Genomic DNA, 19,568 nt, shown 5'->3' with positions numbered 1-19,568 from the left:
ACAGAGTCGGCTTAAGGCACTCCTCTTAGTGAAACACATTCATTCCCTGGTGATTTGAAAGAGCTCGAAGAATTTGTTACCTTGCCATCAGAAATAAATGCCCTAGGTGCCCGAAAGCAGACTGATAGCGTCGTATTCACTTTGAGATACACGAAACACTTCTTTCCCAGTCAGAAACCTCCCAGGCCATGAATCAGAGATTCTCCGTTCTGTTCTACAGGGCAAAATAAATTTTGGAGGAGACGCTACTGCCTAAGCTTCACTCACTTAAGGTATGCCATGGTTTTGTGAATCTATGCACATGTTTGATGACAGAAGAGCACTTTCAAGATCCCCTCGCTATCGGTCCTATCGCAATGCACGCATTTTGGAAGGAGACCGCAGCAGAGAGCTGGAAACAATCCGTACGCTCTGAAAGACCATTCACCACATCTGCCGGGAGAGAAGGTCCATTCAGGAGGTGTGAAACAGCGTTGATATCTTTGGTTGATATCCCCTTTTATAGCAAATGATTCCACTCCCCGGTAATGTAGACCAGTTTAAACTCCTCACTGCGGGGCTATCAGAATGCAATTCGGCAGGGGTCTTAGAGTTGACATTTTAGTTTCCTACTCAGGGAGGACAGTGCCATTATGCTCCAAGTCGTAGGGTCCCATCTACATGCATGTCTTAGTGAGTTACTGGTTTTCCACCATGAAAATTCTTGTGGGTAAAACTTTGGTAGCGTTGTTGACAGTGTTTCATACAGGATACATTCCTTCGTGTCCACTCACTCGTTGGCTGACACGAGGTTCCCCTTGGTGGCTCCTTGGCTCACAACCTACCAGAATAGTGACACTCCAGAAACATACTGCAGTAGGAGGGGTAGAAACAATATGTATTATCACAGGCACTGTACGTTTCACGAGTTCCTTAGAGGGGAGGAGCACATTGACGAAGCGTTTATGAATGCCACAGACAGAGTTGGCTTAAGACACACCTCTTAGTGAAACATGTCCATTCCCCAAGTATTTGAAAGAGCTTGAAGAATTTGTTACCATTCCATCAGGGAGGAATGCCCTCGATTCCGGAAAGTGGACTGTTAGCATCATATTCATCTTGACATTAATGAAGGTCTTATTTCCCTCTCAGGTATTACCCAGTCCATGAATCGTAGATTCTATATTCTTTTCTTCAGGGAAAAATGACTTTGGAGGAGTCGCTACTGCCTAAGCTTCACTCACTTAAGATACACCACACTTTTGTGAATCTATGCACATGTTCGATGACAGAAGAGAACTCTCAAGAGCCCCTCGCTATTGATCCTACTCCAAAACTTGCATTTTGGAAGGAGAACGCAGCAGAGTGCTGGAAACAACCTGTAGGCTCTGAGAGACCACTCTCCACATCTGCTCAGAGGGAGCCCACTCAGAAGGTGCAAAACAGTGTAGATATCTTTGGTTTAACACCCACTTCATAGGAAATATTTCCACTCCCTGGGAACGTAGACAAGTTTAAACTCCTCACAGCGGGTCTATCAGAGTTTGATGCAGCAGGGGTCTTAGGGTTGACATTTTAGTTTCCTACTCAGGGAGGACAGTGGGATTACGCTCCAAGTCACAGGGTACCATCTACATGCATGTCTTAGTGAGGTGTCGCTCTCCACCCATAGAAGTACTTTTGGGGAAAACTGTGGTAGTGTTGCTGATGATGTTTCACAGACGGTACCTTTCTGCATGTCTGCTAACACGTTGGCTGACACAAGGGCCCCTACGCTCTTCTTTGGTTACAACCTACCACAAAAGTGACACTTCAGGAACATACCTCAAAAGGAGGGGTAGAAACAATATGTATTATCAGAGACACTGTGCGTTTCACCAGTTTCTTAGAGCGAAGGTGCACATTGATCGAGCATTTAAGAACACCACAGACAGAGTCAGCTTCAGGCACCCCTACTAGTGAAACAGGTTCATTCCCAGGTGAGTTGAAAGAGCTCGAAGAATTCATTACCCTTCCATCAGGGAGCAATGCCCTCAGTGCCTGAAAGTGGACTGTTAGTGTTGTATTCACTTTGACATTCACGAAACACCTCTTTCACAGTAAGGTACTACCAAGGCCATGAATAGGAGCTTCTCCTTTCTGTAGTAAAGGGAAAAATAAATTTTGGAAGAGATGCTACTGCCTAAGCTTCACTCACTTAAGATACGCCATGGTTTTGGTAATCTATGCAGGTGTTTGAAGACAGAAGTGCACTTTCAAGTGCCCCTTTCTATCAATCCTATGGGAAAATGGGTTAGGGTTAGTGCTAGGTCTAGGTCTAGGTCTAGGTCTAGGGTTTGGTTCAGTGTTAGTGTTAGGCTTAGGGTTAGGGTTAGATTTAGAATTAGTGTTAGGGTTAGAGTTTGGGTTAGTTTTTGGGTTAGGGTTCAAGTTAGAGGTAGAGTAGGGTTAGGTTTAAGGTTAGGGTTAGTGCTAGAGCTAGGGCAAGGGTTAGGGTGAAGTTTAGGCCTTGGGATAGGGTTACGGTTAGGGGTAGTTTCAGGGTTAGTTTTAGGGCTAGGGTTAGGTTTAGGGTGACTGCTAGGTCAAGGATTAGGGCTAGGTATATGGATATGGGTAGGGCATGGTTTAGGGTTAGGGTTGAAGCTAAGGCTAGAGCTAGGATTAGTTTCAGGGTTAGTGTTAGGTTTAGGGTTCAGACTAGGGCTATTGCTAGGGTTAGGGTTAGGGTTAGAAATAGTGTTAGGGCTAGTGTTGGGGTTAGGTACAGGATTAGTTTTAGGGTTATAATTAGAGATGGGGTAGGTTAAGGTTTAGTGTTAGGGTTAATGTTAAGGCCATTGCTAGGGTTAGTATTAGGGCTAGAGCATCTATTATGGCTTGGGTTAGGTTTTTGTTTAGTTTTAGGGTTAGTATTAGGGGTAGGTTTAGGGTTAGGTTTAGTGTTTACAGTTTGTTAGTGTTAGTGTTAGTGTTAGTGTTAGTGTTAGAATTAGTATTAGGTTTAGTCTTAAGGCTATGGTTAGGTTTAGGGTTAGGGTTAGGACTAGTGCTAGGGTTAGGGTTAGGTTTAGGGTTAGGGCTAGGGATAGTGTTAGGGCTACACATAGCGTTAGGATTAGGGCTGGGGTGATGGTTAGGTTAGGATTAAAGTTAGGGTTAAGGCTAGGTTTAGGGTTAGGGCTAGGGCTAGAGTTAGGTTTTGGGCTAGGGATAGTGTTAGGGTTAGGCGTTGGGTTAGGATTAGGACTGGGGTTAGTGTTAGAATAAGGGTTAGGGTTAGGGCTAGGGATAGTGTTAGGGCTAGGCGTAGCATTAGGATTAGGGCTAGGGTGATGGTTAGGTTAGGATTAAAGTTAGGGTTAAGGTTAGGTTTAGGGTTAGAGCTAGGGCTGGAGTTAGGTTTTGGGCTAGGGATAGTGTTAGGGCTAGGCGTTGGGTTAGGATTAGGACTAGGGTTAGTGTTAGAGTAAGGGTTAGGGTTAGGGCTAGAATTAGGGTTATAATTAGGTACAGGGTTAGGGTTAGGATAAGTTTTAGGGTTAGGTTTAGTTTTAGGGTTAGGGCAAGAATTAGGGCTAGGGATAGGGTTAGGGTTAGGTTTAGGTTTACATTTAGTCCTATGGTTAGGGGAAGGTTTAGGGTTAGGGTAATGTTTACAGTTAGTGTTAGTGTTTTTGTTAGTGTTAGAATTAGGATTAGGGTAAGGGTTTAGGTGAGGGTTAGGGTTAGGACTATTTTTAGGTTTATGGTTAGGGTTAGGGTTAATACTAGGGTTAGGTCTAGGTTTGGTTCAGGGTTAGTGTTAGGATTAGGGTTAGGTGTAGGGCAAGGCTAGGTTTAGGATTAGGGCCAGTGTTAGGGTTAGGGTTATGGATAGTGTTAGGGGTAGGGCTAGGGTTAGGGTTAGGTTTTGAATTAGGACTAGGACAAGGATTAGGGCTAGAAATAAGGTAGAGCTAGGTTAGGTTTAGGGTTAGTGTTAGGGTTAGTGTTTTGGTTCGGTCTAAGTTTAGGGTTAGAATTAGGGCTAAGGCTAGGATTAGGTTTATGTGCATGGTTAGTGTTAGGTTTAAAGTTAGGTTTAGGGTTAAGGTTAGGGTTAGGGTTAGTGTTAAGTCTAGGGCCCATGTTAGAATTAGGGCAATGGCGAGAAATAGGGCTAGGTCGTGGGTTTGGTTCCCAGTTAGTGTTAGGGTTAGGGTTAGGGATAGGTTTAGGGTTAGTGTTAGGTTTTTTATTAGGATAAGAGTTGGAGTTAGGGTTAGGGTTAGAATTAGGTTTAGGTTTAGTGCTATAACTAGGGCAATAGTTAGGTTTATGTTTAGGTTTAAGCTTAGGATTAGGGTTAGTGTTAGGTTTAAGGTTAGGGTTAGGATTATGATCTGAGTTAGTACTAGGGTCAGGGGTAGGATTAGGGTTAGGCTTATGTTAAGGGATAGGGTTAGTGTTAGGGCTAGGGCTAGGGTTAGGATTAGTGCTAGAGTTATTTTTAAGGTTAGGGTTAGGGTTAGGGGTAGGTTTAGTGTTTGGTTAGGTTTAGGGATAGTGTTAGGGGTAAGTCTAGGGTAATGAGGTTTATGGCTAGGGTTAGAGCTAGGGCTAGGGTTAGGGTTAGGTACAGGGTTAGTTTTATGGTTAGCATTTGGGTTAGGGTGAGGTTTTGGCTTAGGGTTAGTTTAGGGTTTGGGTCAGGTTTAATTATAGGGCAAGGTCTAGGGATGAATTAGGGGTAGGGCAAGCATTAGGGCCAGGTATAGGGCTAGGGTTAGGGTTAGGGCTAGGGCCAGAGCTAGGGTTAGGTTTAGCATCAGTGTTAGGTTTAGGGCGAGGTTTAGGGTTAATGTTAGCGTTAGCGTTAGCGTTAGTGTTAGAATTAATGTTAGCTTTTGTGTTAGGTTTAGAGTTAGAGCTAGGACCAGAATTAGGGTTAGGGTTAGTGCTAGAGCTAGGGTAAGGGTTAGTGTTAGGTTTAGAGTTAGTGTTAGTGTTAAAGCTAGGGCTATGGTTAGAATTAGGGCTAGGGAAAGGATTAGAATTAAGGCTATGGCAAGGATTAGGGCTAGGGTTTGGGCTAGGTTTAGCCTTAGCATTGGGGTTAAGGCTAGGGCTAGGTCTAGGGTTAGGTTTAAGTTTAGTGTTAGGGTTAGGGTTAGGGTTAAGTTTAGGTTTAGGTTTAGTTTTTATAAATAGTTTAGCGTTAAAGTTACTATTAGGAGTAGGATTAGTGTTAGGGTTAAAGTTAGGGTTAGGTTTAGGACTATGGTTAGGTTTAGGTTTAGGGTTAGGACTAGGGCTAGGATTAGGGCTAGGGTTAGTGTTAAGGTTAGGTTTAGAGTGAGGGTTAGGCATAGTGTTAGGGCTAGGAGTAGGGTTAGGATTAGGGCTAGGGTTATGATTAAGGTTAGTGTTAGAGTCAGGGTTAGGGCTAGGTTTTGGGTTTAGGGCTAGAGTTAGGGCTAGGGCAAGCATTTGGATTAGGTACACGGTTAGTGTAAGGGTTAGGATAAGGCTTAGGGTTAGGTTTAGAAGTAGGGTTAGGGTTAAAGTTAGATTTATTGTTAGGGTTAGGGCTAGGGTTAGGGCTAGGATTAGGACTAAGGCAAGGATTATGCCCAGGGATTTGGCTAGGGCTCAGACAAGTTTAGGGTTAGGGATTAGGGCTAGGGCCAGGGCTAGAGTTAGGTTCAGAGTAGTATTAGGTTTAGGGTTGGGGTTAGGGTTAGGTTTAGGGTTAGTGTTAAAGTTGGGGTTAGAATTAGGTTAAGGGTTAGTGTCAAGGTTGTGGTTAGGGTTAGGTTTAGGGTTAGTTGTAGGATTAGAATTAGAGTTAGGGTTAAAGTAAGGTTACCTTTAGGGCTATACTTAGGTTTAGGTTTAGGGTTATGGTTTGGATTAGGACTAGGGCTAGAACTAGGGTTTGGGTTAGTGCTAGGGAAAGGGCTAGTGTTTGAGTTAGGGTTACATTTAGGGCTAGGCTTAGGGTTAGAGATAGTGTTAGGGCTAGGGCTAGGGTTAGGATTAGGGCTAGGGTTATGGTTAAGTTTAGGCTTAGGGTTAGGGCTGGTATTAGGTTTAGGACAATGTCTAGGGTTAGGGTTATGGTTATGGTTAGGGCTAAGAATTGAGCTAGGGCTAGGGTAAGGTTTAGGGTTAGGGTTAGGTTTAGAGTTACAGTTACGGTTAGGCCTAAGTCAATGTTTTAGAATTTGTGTTAGGGTTAGGCTTAGGTTTAGTGTTTGGTTTTGGGATAGGGTTACTGTTAGAGCTAGGGCTAGAGTTAAATTTAGGGTTAGGGTTGTGCTAGAGCTACAGCAAGGGTTAGAGTTTTGTTTAGGGTTAGGTTAAGTGTTATGGTTATGGTTAGGGTTAGGGTTAGAAATAGTGTTAGGGCTAGGGATAGGGTTCAGAATAGGGCTAGACTTAGGGTTAAGGCTAGGTTTAGGGTTAGGGGTGGGGGCTAGGGATAGGGTGAAGGTTAGGTACAGGGTTAGTGTTAGGGTTACAGTTAGGGTTAGGGTCAGGGTTAGTGTTAGAGCAAGGGCTAGGGTTAAGATTAGGGCTAGTACAATAATTAGGTCTATGTATAGAGCTAGGGCTAGATTTAGGTTAGAGTTATTGTTAGGGCTAGGGCAGGGGCTAGGGTTAAGTTTAGGGTTAGTTTTAGGGTTAGGGATAGGGTTAGGTTTAGAATTAGTGTTAGGGTTAGGTTTCAGGTTAGTGTTAGGTTTTGGGTTAGGGTTAGATTTAGAGCTACAGCCAGGGCTAGTGTTAGGGTTAGAGTTAGGTCTAGGATTAACATTAGTGTTAGGATTAGTGTTAGGGTTCAGGTTTGGGCTAGGTTTTGGGTTAGGAATAGGGCTAGGGCTAGGCTTAGGTTTAGGTACAGGGTTAATGTTAGGTTTAGGGTTAGGGTTAGTGTTAATGCTAGCGCTAGGGTAAGAACTGGGGCTTGGGCTAGGATTAGGAACAGGTTTAGAATTAGGTTTAGGTTTAGTTTCAAGGTTAGGGTTTGGGGTAGGTTTGGGTTTAGGGTTAGGTTTAGGTACAGGGTTAGGGTTATGGTTAGTGTTAAGGCTAGGGCTAGGGTTAGAATTAGGGTAATGGCGAGACTTAGCATTATGGATAGTTTTAGTGTTAGAGCTAGGCCTAGGGTCAGGTAAAGTGTTAGCGTTAGCATTATGGTTAGGGTGAGGTTTAGGCTTAGGGTTAGGGTTACAGTTATGGTTTAGGTCAGGGTTAGTGTTAAGGCTAGGGCTAGGGTTAGGTTTGGGGCTAGGGCAAAAATTAAGGCTAGGTATAGGGCGATGGCTAGGGAAAGGTTTAGGGTTAGGGATAGGGTTAGCGATAGGGCTTGGTCTAGGGTAAGATTCAGGGTTAGTGTTGTGGTTAGTTTTAGGTTTAGGTTTAGGGGTAGGACTAGGGCTAGTGTTGGGGTTAGGGTTAGGTCTAGAGTTAGGGTTAGAATTAGGGATAGTGTTAGGGCTGGGGGTAAGTTTAGGTTTGGGTCGAGGTTTAGGGTTAGGTTGGGGGCTAGGTCTAGGGTTAGAATTAGGTACAGGGTTTGTGTTAGCATTAGAATTGGGGTTAGGGTTAGGTTTAGAGTTAGGTTTAGGGCTAGGGCTAGGTCTAGGGTTAGGTTCAGGGTTGGTATTAGGGTTAGGGTAGCGTTAGGGATTGTGTTAGGGCTATGGCTAGGATTATAATTAGGGAAATGGCAAGAATTATAGCTAGGGATATATCTAGGGCTAGGAGAGGTTTAGGGTTATGGTTAGGATTATTGCTTGGATTAGGGCTAGGGCTAGAGTTTGGGTTAGGCTCAGGGTTAGTGTTAGGGTTAGGTTTAGAGTTAGAGTTGGGGTTAGGTTTAGGGTTTGGGTTAGTGTTAATATTAAGTTTTGGGTTAGGGTTACAATTAGGGTTACCTTTAGAACTATGGTTAGGGTTAGGGCAAGGGATAGGGCTAGAGTTAGGGTGAGGTTTAGGCTTAGGGATAAGTGAGTTCTTGGACTAGGGTTAGGATTAGGGCTAAGGTTAGGGTTAAGTTTAGGGTTAGGGTTAGGGATAGTGTTAGGGCTAGGGGTCGGGTTATGATTAGGGCTAGAGTTAGGGTTAAGGTAAGGGTTAGGGTTAGTTTTGGGGTTATGTTTAAATTTAGGATTAGTGTTAGGATTAGGATTAAGATTAAATTTAGGGTTAGGTTTAAGGCTATTATTATGTTTAGGGCTAGGGTTAGGGTTAGGTTTAGGTTTATGTTTAGAGTTAGGGTTAGAGTTAGAAATAGTGTTAGAGCTAGGGCTAAAGTTAGCATTAGTGCTAAGGTTAAGGTTAAAGGTAGGGGTAGGGTTAGGTTTAGGGTTTTGGTTAGGGTTATAGTTAGGGCTAGGGCTAAAATTAGGGCTAGGGCAATGATTAGGGATGGCTATAGGGCTAGGTTTAGGGTTAGGGTTAGGGCTAGTTCTAGGGTTAGGGTTAGGTACAGGGTTCATGTTAGCATTAGGATTATGGTTAGGGCTAGGTTTAGCATTAGTGTTAGCTTTAGGTTTCAGTTTAGTGTTAGGTTTTGGGTTATGATTAGAGTTATAGCTATTGCTTGGGTTAGGGTTAGGGCTAGGTTTAGGGTTATGGTTAGGGATAGGGTTATGGTTACGGTTAGGTTTCTGGCTAGGTTTAGGGCTAGGGCTAAGGTTAGGTTTAAGTACAGGGTTAGAGTTAGGTTTAGGGTTAGGTTTAGGGTTAGTGTTAATGCTAAGGCTAAAGTTAAGATTGTGATAGGGCAAGGATTAGGGCTAGGTATAGGGCTAAGTTTAATTTTAGGGTTAGAGTTAGGGCTAGGGCTAGGGTTAGGTTCAGGGTTAATGTTAATGTTAGGGTTAGAGTTAGGTTTAGGGTTATTGTTAGGGTTAGCATTAGGGTTAGGTTTTGTGTTAGGTTTAGAGTTAGAGCTAGGGCTAGGGTTAGGGTTAGGGTTAGTGCTGAACCTAGGGCAAAGTTTAGAGTTAGGTTTACAGTTAGGGTTAGGTTTAGGTTTAAGGTTAGCATTAGGGTTAGGTTTAGGGTTGGGTTTAGGGTTGGGGTTCAGGCTATGTTTAGGGTTAGGTTTAGGGCTAGGGCTAGGGTTAGGTTTAGGTACAGTGTTCATTTTAGGTTTAGGGTTAGGGTAAGGTTACTTTTAAGACTAGAACTAGGGTTAGAATTAGGGCTAGGGTGAGGATTAGAGCTACAGATAGGTTTTGGTTTACTTTTATGGTTAGGGTTAGTGGTAGGTTTAGGGTGAGGTTTAGGACTAGGGCTAGAACTAGGGTTTGGTTTAGGGTTAGGTTTAGTGTTAGGGCTAGGGATAGTTTTAGGGCTAGTCGTAGGATTAGGATTAAGGCTAGGGTTAGGGTTAAGAGTATGGTTTGAGTTAGGGTTAGGGTTAGGACTAGTTTAAGGGTTAGGGTTAGGGTCAGTGCTAGGGCTAGTGTTAGGGTTAGGTCTCGAGATAGTGTTAAAGCTAGGCATAGGGTTAGGATTAGGGCTAGGATTAGTGTTAAGTTTAGTGTTATAGTTAGGGTTAGGACTTTTGCCAGGGTTATGTTTAGATATAGGGTTAGTGTTAGGGTTCGGATAAGCTTAGGGTTAGGTTTAGGGTAAGTGTTAGTGTTAGGGCTAGGGCTAAGGCTAGGGTTTGGATTAGGGCTAGTGGAAGGATTATAGCTAGGGATAGGGCTAGGGTTAGGATACAGTGAGGGTTAGGTTTGGTTAAGGGTTAGGGTTTGGGTTAGTGTTAAGGCTAGGGCTAGGGTTAGAATTAGGGCAATGACGAGGATTAGGGCTAGGGTTAAGGCTAAGTTTAGGTTTAGGTTAGGTTTAGTTTTAGGGTTAGGGTTAGGGTTAGTTTAGAGGTAGAGTTAGGTTTATGGTTTGGCCTAGGTTTAGGGTTAACATTAGGATTAGGTTTAGCTTTAGGTTTAGGTACAGTGTTAGTGTTAGGTTTAGGGTTTGGGTTAGTGTTGGGGTTATTGTTAAGGCTAGGGAATGGGTTAGAATTATGGCAAGAATTAGGGGTAGGGCTAGGGTTAGGTTCAGTGTTAGTATTAGTGTTAGGTTTAGGGTTAATTTTTGGGTTAGGAGAAGGGATAGTTAGGATTAGGGTTAGGGCTATGGATAGGGCTAGGGCTAGGGTTAGGATTAGGGATAGGGATACTGTTACCATTAGGGCTAAGGTGTAGGTTTAGGGATAGGGTTAGGGTAAAGTTTAGGGTTAGAAGTACAGTTAGGGTTAGGGCTAGGTTTAGGTTTAAATTTAGGGCTAAGTCTTGGGTTAGGGTCAGGTACAGGGTTATTGTTAGGGTTAGCATTAGGGCTAGGGTGAGGTTTAGGCTTAGGGCTAGGGTTACAGTTAGGGTTAGGGTCAGGGTTAGTGTTACAGCTAGGGCAAGAATAGGACTAGATATAAGGCTAGGGCTAAAGCAAGGCTTAGGGTTAGGTATACAATTAGGTTTAGTGTTAGGGTGAAGGTTAGTGTTAGGGCTAGGGTTAGGTTCAGGGTTAGTTTTAGGTTTAGGGTTAGGTTTACGGTTCTGGTAAGGTTTATGGTTAGGGTTAGTGTTAGAATTAGGATTAGGATTAGGTTTAGGGTAGTTTAGGATTAGGATTAGGTTTATGGTTAAAGTTAGATCACCTTTAGAGATATGGTTAGGTGTAGAGTGAGGGTTTGCTTTAGGACTAGGTCTAAGGCTAGGGTTAAGTTTTGGGTTACAGCTAGGGATAGGGCTAGGTTTAGGGTTAGGGTTAGTGTTAGGCCTAGAAATAGGGATAGGGCTAGGGGAATGGTTAGGGTTATGGTTACAGTTAGGCATAGGGATAGTGTCAGGGCTAGGGCTAGGTTTAGGATTAGGGTGTGGGTAAGGTTTAAGGTTAGTGTTAGGTTTAGGGCTAAGTTTAGGGGTAGGTATAGGGCCAGGTCTAGCACAAGGGTTAGGTTCTGGGTTCGTGTTAGGGTTAGGGTTAATTTTAGAATTAGTGTTAGGGTTAGGGTTAAGGTTAGGTTTTGGGTTAGGGTTAGAGTTAGAGCAAGAACTAGGCTTAGGGTTAGGATTAGGTTTAGAATTAGTGTTAGTGTTAGGGTTAAGGTTAGGTTTTGGGTTAGGGTTAGAGTTAGAGCAAGAACTAGGGTTAATTTTAGGGTTAGGATTAGGTTCAGGCTAGGTTTAAGGTTAGGATTAGGGCTATATCTAGGGTTAGGGGTAGGTACATGTTTAATGTTAGATTTAGGGTTACGGTTAGTGTTAAGTATAGGGCTAGGGTTAGGTTTAAGGCTTGGGTTAGGGCCATGGTTAGGTTCAGGGTTAGGGTTAGGTTTAGAATTAGTGTAAGGGTTCGATTTAGTGTTAGGTCTTTGGTTAGAGTTAGAGTTAGAGCTAGGGATAAGCTTAGGGGTAGGGCTGGGGTTAGGTTCAGGTTTAGTGCTAGGGTTAGGGTAAAGTTTAGGGTTAGGGTTAAAGTTAGGGTTAGGGCTAAATTTAGGTTTAAGGTTACAGCTAAGTCTAGGGTTAGGTCCTAACCCTTACCGTAACCTGAACCCTAACCCTGAACCTAATTCTAGACCTAGGCCTAGCTGTAACACTAACCCTATACCTTGCCCTAACCCTAGCCCTATACCTAGGCCTAATTTTTGCCCTAGCCTTAATTCTAACTCTAGCCCTAGCCCTAACACTAACCTTGACCCTAAACCTAGCCCTAGCCCTAGCCCTAACCCTAAACTTACCCTAACCTTAGCACTAATCCTAATCCTGAACCTAGCCTTAACACTATCCATAACGCTAACGCTAACCCTAACCCTAATCTAACCCTAATCTTAAGCCTAAATCTGACCCTAAACCTAATGCTAATACTAACACTAACCCTAACCCTAGCTCTAGCCCCCAACCTAACTCTAAACCTAAACCTACCCTTAACCCTAAGCCTAACCCTAACCCTAAACTTAACCCTAAACCTAGTCCTAATCCTAAAGCTAGCCCTAGCCCTAACCCTTTCAATTACCCTAACCCTAACCCTGAACCTAGCCCTAGTCCTACACCTACGCCTATCTGTAGCCCTAACACTAACCCCAGCCTTAAACCTAGTAGTAACCTGAACCCTAATCCTAAACTTAACCATAGCCCTAAAGGTAACCATAACTTTAATCCTAACCTTAATCCTAATCCTAACACTAACCCGAAAACTAACTCTAACCCTAATGCTAGCCCTAATCCTAACTGTAGCTCTAGCCCTAACACTATCCCTAACCCTAACTCTTAACCTAAACCTAACCCTAACCTTAGCCCTAGTCCTAGTCCTAACCCTAACCATAATGCTAAACTTAACCATAGCCCCAAACCTAACCCTAACTTTAACCCTAACCCTAATCCATATCCTAACATTAACTCTAAACCTAAATGTAACCCTAACACTAAAACTAACCCTAACCCTAACACTAACACTAACACTAAAGCAAACACTAACCCTGAACCTAACCATAGATCTAGCCCTAACCCTAAACCTAAACCTATCCTAGGTCTGGCCTTAACTTTAGCCCTAATCCTTGTGTTAGCTCTAATACTAAACCTAAACCTAGCCCGAACCCTAACCCTAACACTAACCCTAATTCTAACACAAGACCTAGCCCTAGCCCTAGCCCTAACCCAGAACCTAACCCTACACCTAACCACAGCCCTAAACCTAACCGTAATTTTAACCTTAACCATAATCCTAACCCTAACACAAACACTAACCCTAATCCTAAAAGTACCACTAACCCTAACCCTGATATTAAACCTAAGACTTATCCTAGCCCTACTCCTCACCCTAGCCCTAATTCTAACCCTAGCCCTAGCCTTAACATGAACCCTAATCCTAACCCTAAACCTAACAATAACCCTGTACCAAAACTTAACCCTAAACCTAGCCCTAAATCTAACACTGAACCTAGCTGGAAGCCTAACCCTAACCATATTCATAACCCTGAACCTAAACCTAGCACTAACACTAACCCTAAACTAACCCTAAAACTTGCCCTAGCCCTAGCCCTAACCCAAACCCTAAACCTAGCCCAAACCACAACCCTAGCCCTAGCTCTAACTATAACCCTAACTCAAAACCAAACACTAACCCGAACCCTAACCCTAACTAAAATTCCAAACCTAAACCTAACCCTAACCCTAACACTAACACTGAACCTAACCCTAGCCCTAGCCCTAAACCTAAACCTAACCCAAACCTAGCCCTAGTCCTATACCTAGCCCTAATCCTTGCCCTACCCTAATCCTACTAACCCTAGCCCTTTCCCTAACACTAACCCTGACACTAACCCTAACCTTAAAACTAACCATAACCCTAAACCTAATCCTAACCCTAACATTAATCCTGGGCCAAACCTTAACTCTAGCCCTAACCCCCACCCACAACCCTAACCTAGCTCTAACCCTACCCCTAGCCCTAACACTATCCCTAAGCCTAACCCTAACCCTAAAGCTAGCCCTAATTCTAACCCTAACCCTATTGCTAGCACTAAGTATAACTCTATCCCAAAACCAAACACTAACCCAAACCTGAACCCTAACACTAATTCTAAATGTAACCCTAAACCTAACCCCAACACTAACCCTGAACCTAACCCTAGCCCTAGACCTAGCCCTAAACTGAACCCTACCCTAAACCAAGCTCTAATTCTATACCTAGTTCCAATCCTTGCCCTAACCCTAAACCTAACCCTAGCCCTAGCACTAGTCATAACCCTAAACCTAACCTTAACACTGACCCTAAACCTATCCCTAAACCAAACCCAAAGCCAGTCTTTAACCCTAACCTTAACCCTAGCCCTAGCTCTAATCCTAACCCTATTTCTACCCGTAACACTACCCCTAACCCTAACCATAGCTTTATCCCCAGCCCTAGCCCTAACCCTAACCCTAAATTTAGCCCTTGTCGTAACCCTAATCCTAAACCTAACCCCAGCCCCAATCCTTGCCCTATACCTAACTCTAAAACTAGCCCTAGCCTAAACACTAACCCTACCCCTAACCCTAAAACCTAAAATGAACCCTTTACCTAAATCTAAGCCTAGCCCTAGCTCCAACCCTCACCGTAAACCAAGCCCTAAACCTAGCCCTAGCCCTAACACTGTTTCTAACCCTAACCCTAATTCTAAACCTAACCTTAATGCCAATCTTAGCCCTATACCTAGCCCTAACCCTAAACCTAACCATAAGCCTAGCCCTAAACCTAGCCCTAACCCTCACCCTAGCCCTGGCCCTAGTTCTATGCCTAAACCTAACCCTAAACATAACCTAAACACTAACCCTAGCCCTAGCCCTAAACATTAACCTTGCCCTAGACTTAGTCCTAACACTAACCCTGACCCTAAGCCTAAACCTAGCCCTAACCCTCACATGAAACTGAACCCTAACTCTAACCTTAACCCCAACCCTAACCCTAACAGTAACACTGAACCTAACCCTAGCCCTATTGCTAGCCCTTGTCCTAACCCTTACCCTAACTTTAACCCTAAGCTTAACCCTAACCCTAGCACTAGCCCTAATACTAACCCTAGCTCTAGCACTAACCCTAAATATAACCGTTATTTAACCATAACCTTAACACAAACCCTAAACCTAACCATAGTCCTAGCCTTAGCGCTGAACCTAAACCCACCCCTATCCCTAGCCCTACTCCTAAATCTAACCCTAAACCTAACCATAGCCCTATCTCTATCTTTAGCCCTAACCATAACCCCTACACCTAACCCAAGAAATAGTCCTATCCCTAACCATAAACCTAAACTTAACCCTAACCCTGACCCTAACCCTTACCCTAAGATTAAACTTTACAATAACCCTAATGCTAACACTAACACTAACCCCGTACCTGAAAAAAACCCTAGCCACAGCCCTAATCTTAACCCTAACATTAACCCTGAATCTAATGATAGCCCTAGCCCTAGCCCTAGTCCCAAGCCAAACCCTAACCCTAAACCTAACCATAGCCTAATCCTAACCCTACTCCTTACCCTAGCACTAACTGTAAAAACTAACCCTAACCCCATACCAAAACCTAACACTAACCCTAAAATTAAACCAAATCCTAACCCTAGTTCTAATTTCAGCCCTAGGCCTAATTTGAACCCTACCCATAGCCTTAACACTAAACCTAACACTAACCCTATACCTAAGCCTAACCCTAGCACTAGCCCTAATCCTAATCCTAAATTTAGCTAGAACCCTAACCCTAACCCATACCCTAACACTAACCCTAACCCTAATGCTAAACCTAACCCTTACACTTACCCTAGCTCTAGCACTAACCCTAACACTAACCCTGTACCTAACCCTAAACATACCCTTAACCCCAAACCTGGCCCTAAATGTAGCCCTAACCCTAAACCTAGCCCTAACCCTAACCATAAACCTAACCCTAACACTAACCCTGACCCTAACCCTTACCCTAAGATTAAACTTTACAATAACCCTAATGCTAACACTAACACTAACCCTGTACCTGAAAAAACCCTAACCCTAGCCCTAACCTTAACCCTAACATTAACCCTGAATCTAATGATAGCCCTAGCCCTAGCCGTAGTCCCAAGCCAAACCCTAACCCTAAACCTAACCATAGCCTAATCCTAACCCTAATCCTTACCCTAACACTAACTGTAAAACAAACCCTGACCCTATACCCAAACCTAACACTAACCCTAAAGTTAAACCAAATCCTAACCCTAGTTCTAATTCTAGCCCTAGGCCTATTTCCAACCCTACCCATATCCTTAACACTAAACCTAACACAAACCCTATACCTAACCCTAACCCTAATCCTAACCCTAACCCATACCCTAACACTAACCCTAACCCTAACACTAACCCTAATGCTAAACCTAACCCTCACACTTACCGTAGCTCTAGCACTAACCCTAACACTAGCCCTACCCCTAGTTCTAACCCTAAACCTAACTGAAAATTAACTTGGAACCTAAACCTAGCCCAGCCCTAATCCTCGCCATTGCCCTAATTCTAAACCTAGACCTAGCCTTAACATTCCCCCTAACGCTTACCCTAACACTAACACTAAAACTTAACTTAACCCTAACCCTAACCTTAACACTAACCCTACCGCTCACCCTATCTCTAAACCTAGCCCTAGGCTTAAACCTATTTCTAGCCCTAACCCTAACCCTAACCCTAACCCCAGCCTTAACGCTAACCCTAACCCTAACACTAACACTAACCCTGCAGGTAAACCAAACCCTAATCCTAACCCTAAACCTAGCTTGCAATCTAACCCTAACACTAACCCTAACCCTAATTTTAAACCTAAACTTAATCCCAAAATTAGCCCTAGCCCTAATCTTAACCCTAGCCCTAGCCTTAGCACTATCCCTAACTCTAACCCTAACAGTAAACCAAAACCTACCCATAGCCCTACACTTAACCCTAACTTTAAACCTAATCCTAATCTCAACACTAACCCTAAACCTAAGCCTAACCCTAACCATAACCCTAACACTTATCCTAACCCTAAACTTAACCCTAACCCTAGCCCTGACCCTCACCCTAAAACTAATTCTGACCCTAGCCCTACCCTTAACACTAACCCTAACTTTAAACCTGTACATGAGTCTAACCTGAGCACTATCCATAGTCCTAAACCTAAACTTAGCCAGAACCATAACCCTATCCCCAATCCTAACCCTAACCTTAACACTAACCCTAACCCTGAACCTTTCCACACCTTGCCCAAGCTGTAGCAATAACTCTCACCCTAAACCTAACCCTAGTCCTAGCTCTAAATCTAACCCTAACACAAAACCTAACCCTATCCCTAATTCTAAACCTAACCCTTGCCCCAGCCCTAGCCCTAAACCTAACCCTCACCTAGCCTTAGCACTAAATCTAACCCTAACCCAAAACCTAACCCTATCCCTAATTCTAAACCTAACACTAATTCTAAACTTAACCCTAACGCTAACCCTACCCTTAACCTAAACCTAACAGTAACCCTGAACCTAAACCTAACCATAGCCCTAGGCAAATCCTAACCTTAAACCTAGCCCAAACCCCTACCCTAACCCTAACCCTAACAGGAACCCTAAACCTATCCTAGCCCTAGTCCTGTCCCTGGCCCTAACACTTGCCTTAGTACTAATTCTATCCCTAGCCCTAGCCCTAACCCTAACCCTTACCCTACACCTAACACTAACCCTGACCTTAACTGTAACCCTAAACCTAAACCTAACCCTAATCCTAGCCTTAACACTAACCCTAACCCTAACCCTAAACCAAGCCCTATAGCCAGGTCTAATCTTTGCTCTAGCTCTCTTCTGAACCCTAGCCCTAACCCTAACCCTAACCCTTAGCCTTATCCTAGACCTAAAACTCCTGTACCGAAACATAACCCTGGCCCTATCTCTAACACTAATCCTAACCCTAAACCTCACCCTAACCCTAACCCTAATCCTATCCCTAGCCCTAATCCTAACCCTATCCCTAGCCTTACCACTAGTTCTAACCCTAAAACTAACCCTAAACCTAACCTAAACTAACCCTGAACCTAAACTAAACCAGCCCTAATCCTTGCCACTGCCCTAATTCTAACTCTAGCCCTAGCCTTAGCATTTAGCTTAACCCTAACCATAACCCTAAACCTAACACTAACCCTCTACCTAAACATAACCCTAGCCCTAGCCCTAATCCTAATGATAAACCTAGCCCAAAACCTATTCCTAACCCTAACACTAGCCCTAAACCCATCCTAGCCATAGCCCTATCCCTAGCCCTAATCCTTGCCCTATCCCTATTCCGAAACCTAGCCCTAACCCTAAAACTATCTTTAACAATTACTCTAACACTAAAACTAAATTTAACCCTAAACCTAGACCTAACTCTAGCCCTAACCCTAATATTAACCCTAGCCATAGACCTAGTCCTAACCTGAGCCTTAATTCTTAACCTAACCATAGCCCTAAGGTAACCCAGCTATAACTCTAACCCTAATCCTAACTAACACTATCCCTAACCCTAACTCTTACCCTAACCTTAAAATTAACCCTAACCCAAAACCTAATTCTAACCCAAATCCTAACCTTAATTCCAGCCCACCCTAGCTCTAACCCTATCCCTAGCCTTAACCCCAGTCCTACCTGAAACCTAACCCTGCACCTAACCATATCTCTAAACCTAACCCTAAACCTAGCCCTAACCCAAACTATAAAACTAAACTTAAACCTAACCATAACCCTAATGCTATACCCAACCCTAAACCAAACTTTAGCCCTATCCCTAGCCCTAAACCTAAACCTAACCTTAACCCTAGCCCTAGCCCTTGTCCTAACACTAACCCTAACTCTAGCCCTAACTCTAACCCTAGCCCTAGCCATACTCCTAACCTGAACCCTAACACTACACCTAACCATAGCCCTAAAAGTAACCCTAACCATAATCCTAATCTTAACACTAACCCAAAACCTAACCTTAAACCTAACCATAACCCTAACCCAAACACTAACCCTGAAACTGACCCTAGCCTTAGCCCTATACCTAACCCTAACCCTAAACCTAGCCCTAGACATATAGGTAGCCCTAATCCTTGCCCTAGCCCCGAGCCTATTCCTAGCCCTAGCCTTAAAACTAACCCTGACCTTAACCCTAACCATAAACCTAACCCTAACACTAATCCTAACATTAAAACTCACCCTGTACCTAACCTATCCCTAGCCTTAGCCCTAACATTAAACTGAAACCTAGCCCTAAACCTAACCCTATCCCTAAATCTAACCCTAACACGAGCCCTAATCCTAACACTTGTTATAGCCCTAACCTTATCCCTAATCCTTAACCTAAACCTAACTCTAGCCCTGGTCCTAGTCCTAACCCTAAACCTAATCCTAAATTTAACCATAGCCCTAGCTAACCCTTATTTTAACCCTAACCCTAATACTAATCCTAGCACTACCCTAAACCTAACCCTAACCCTATAACTAACCCTAACCATAACCTAGCCCATAACCCTAGCCCTAATCCTATCCCTAGCCCTAGTCCTCACACTATCACTAACCCTAATGTTATTCCTAAATCTAATCCTCACCTTAACTCTAACCCTACCCCTAGCCCTAGCACTGGTTCTAACCCTAAATGTAACCCTAACCCTAAACCAAATCCTAACCCTAACACTAAACCTGAACCTAACCCTAACCCTAACCATAACCATATCCCTAATCCTAACCCTAAACTTAGCCCAACCCTAACCCTAACCCTAAACCTAACAGTAACCCTAACCCTAATGCTAACACTAACCCTGAACCTAACCCTAACCCTAAACCTAACACTAACCCTAAACCTATCCCTAACCCTATCCTAACACTAACCTTGAACCTAACCCTAGCCCTGGCCCTGGCCCTAGCCCTAACCCTAACCCTAAACTTAAACCTAGCCCTAGTCCTATACCTAGGGTTAGGGTTAGGTTTAGAGTTAGTGTTTGAGTTAGGGTAAGGGTTAGTCTTAGGTTTTGGGTTAGGGTTAGAGTTAGAGCTAGGGCTAGGTTTAGGGTTAGGGTTAGTGTTAGAGCTTGGGCAA

Source organism: Artibeus jamaicensis, unplaced genomic scaffold (assembly GCF_021234435.1).
Source record: "Artibeus jamaicensis isolate MK-2021 breed Jamaican fruit bat unplaced genomic scaffold, CSHL_Jam_final contig_756, whole genome shotgun sequence".
In the NCBI taxonomy this organism is placed as follows: domain Eukaryota; kingdom Metazoa; phylum Chordata; class Mammalia; order Chiroptera; family Phyllostomidae; genus Artibeus; species Artibeus jamaicensis.
This window is presented reverse-complemented; position numbering follows the sequence as displayed.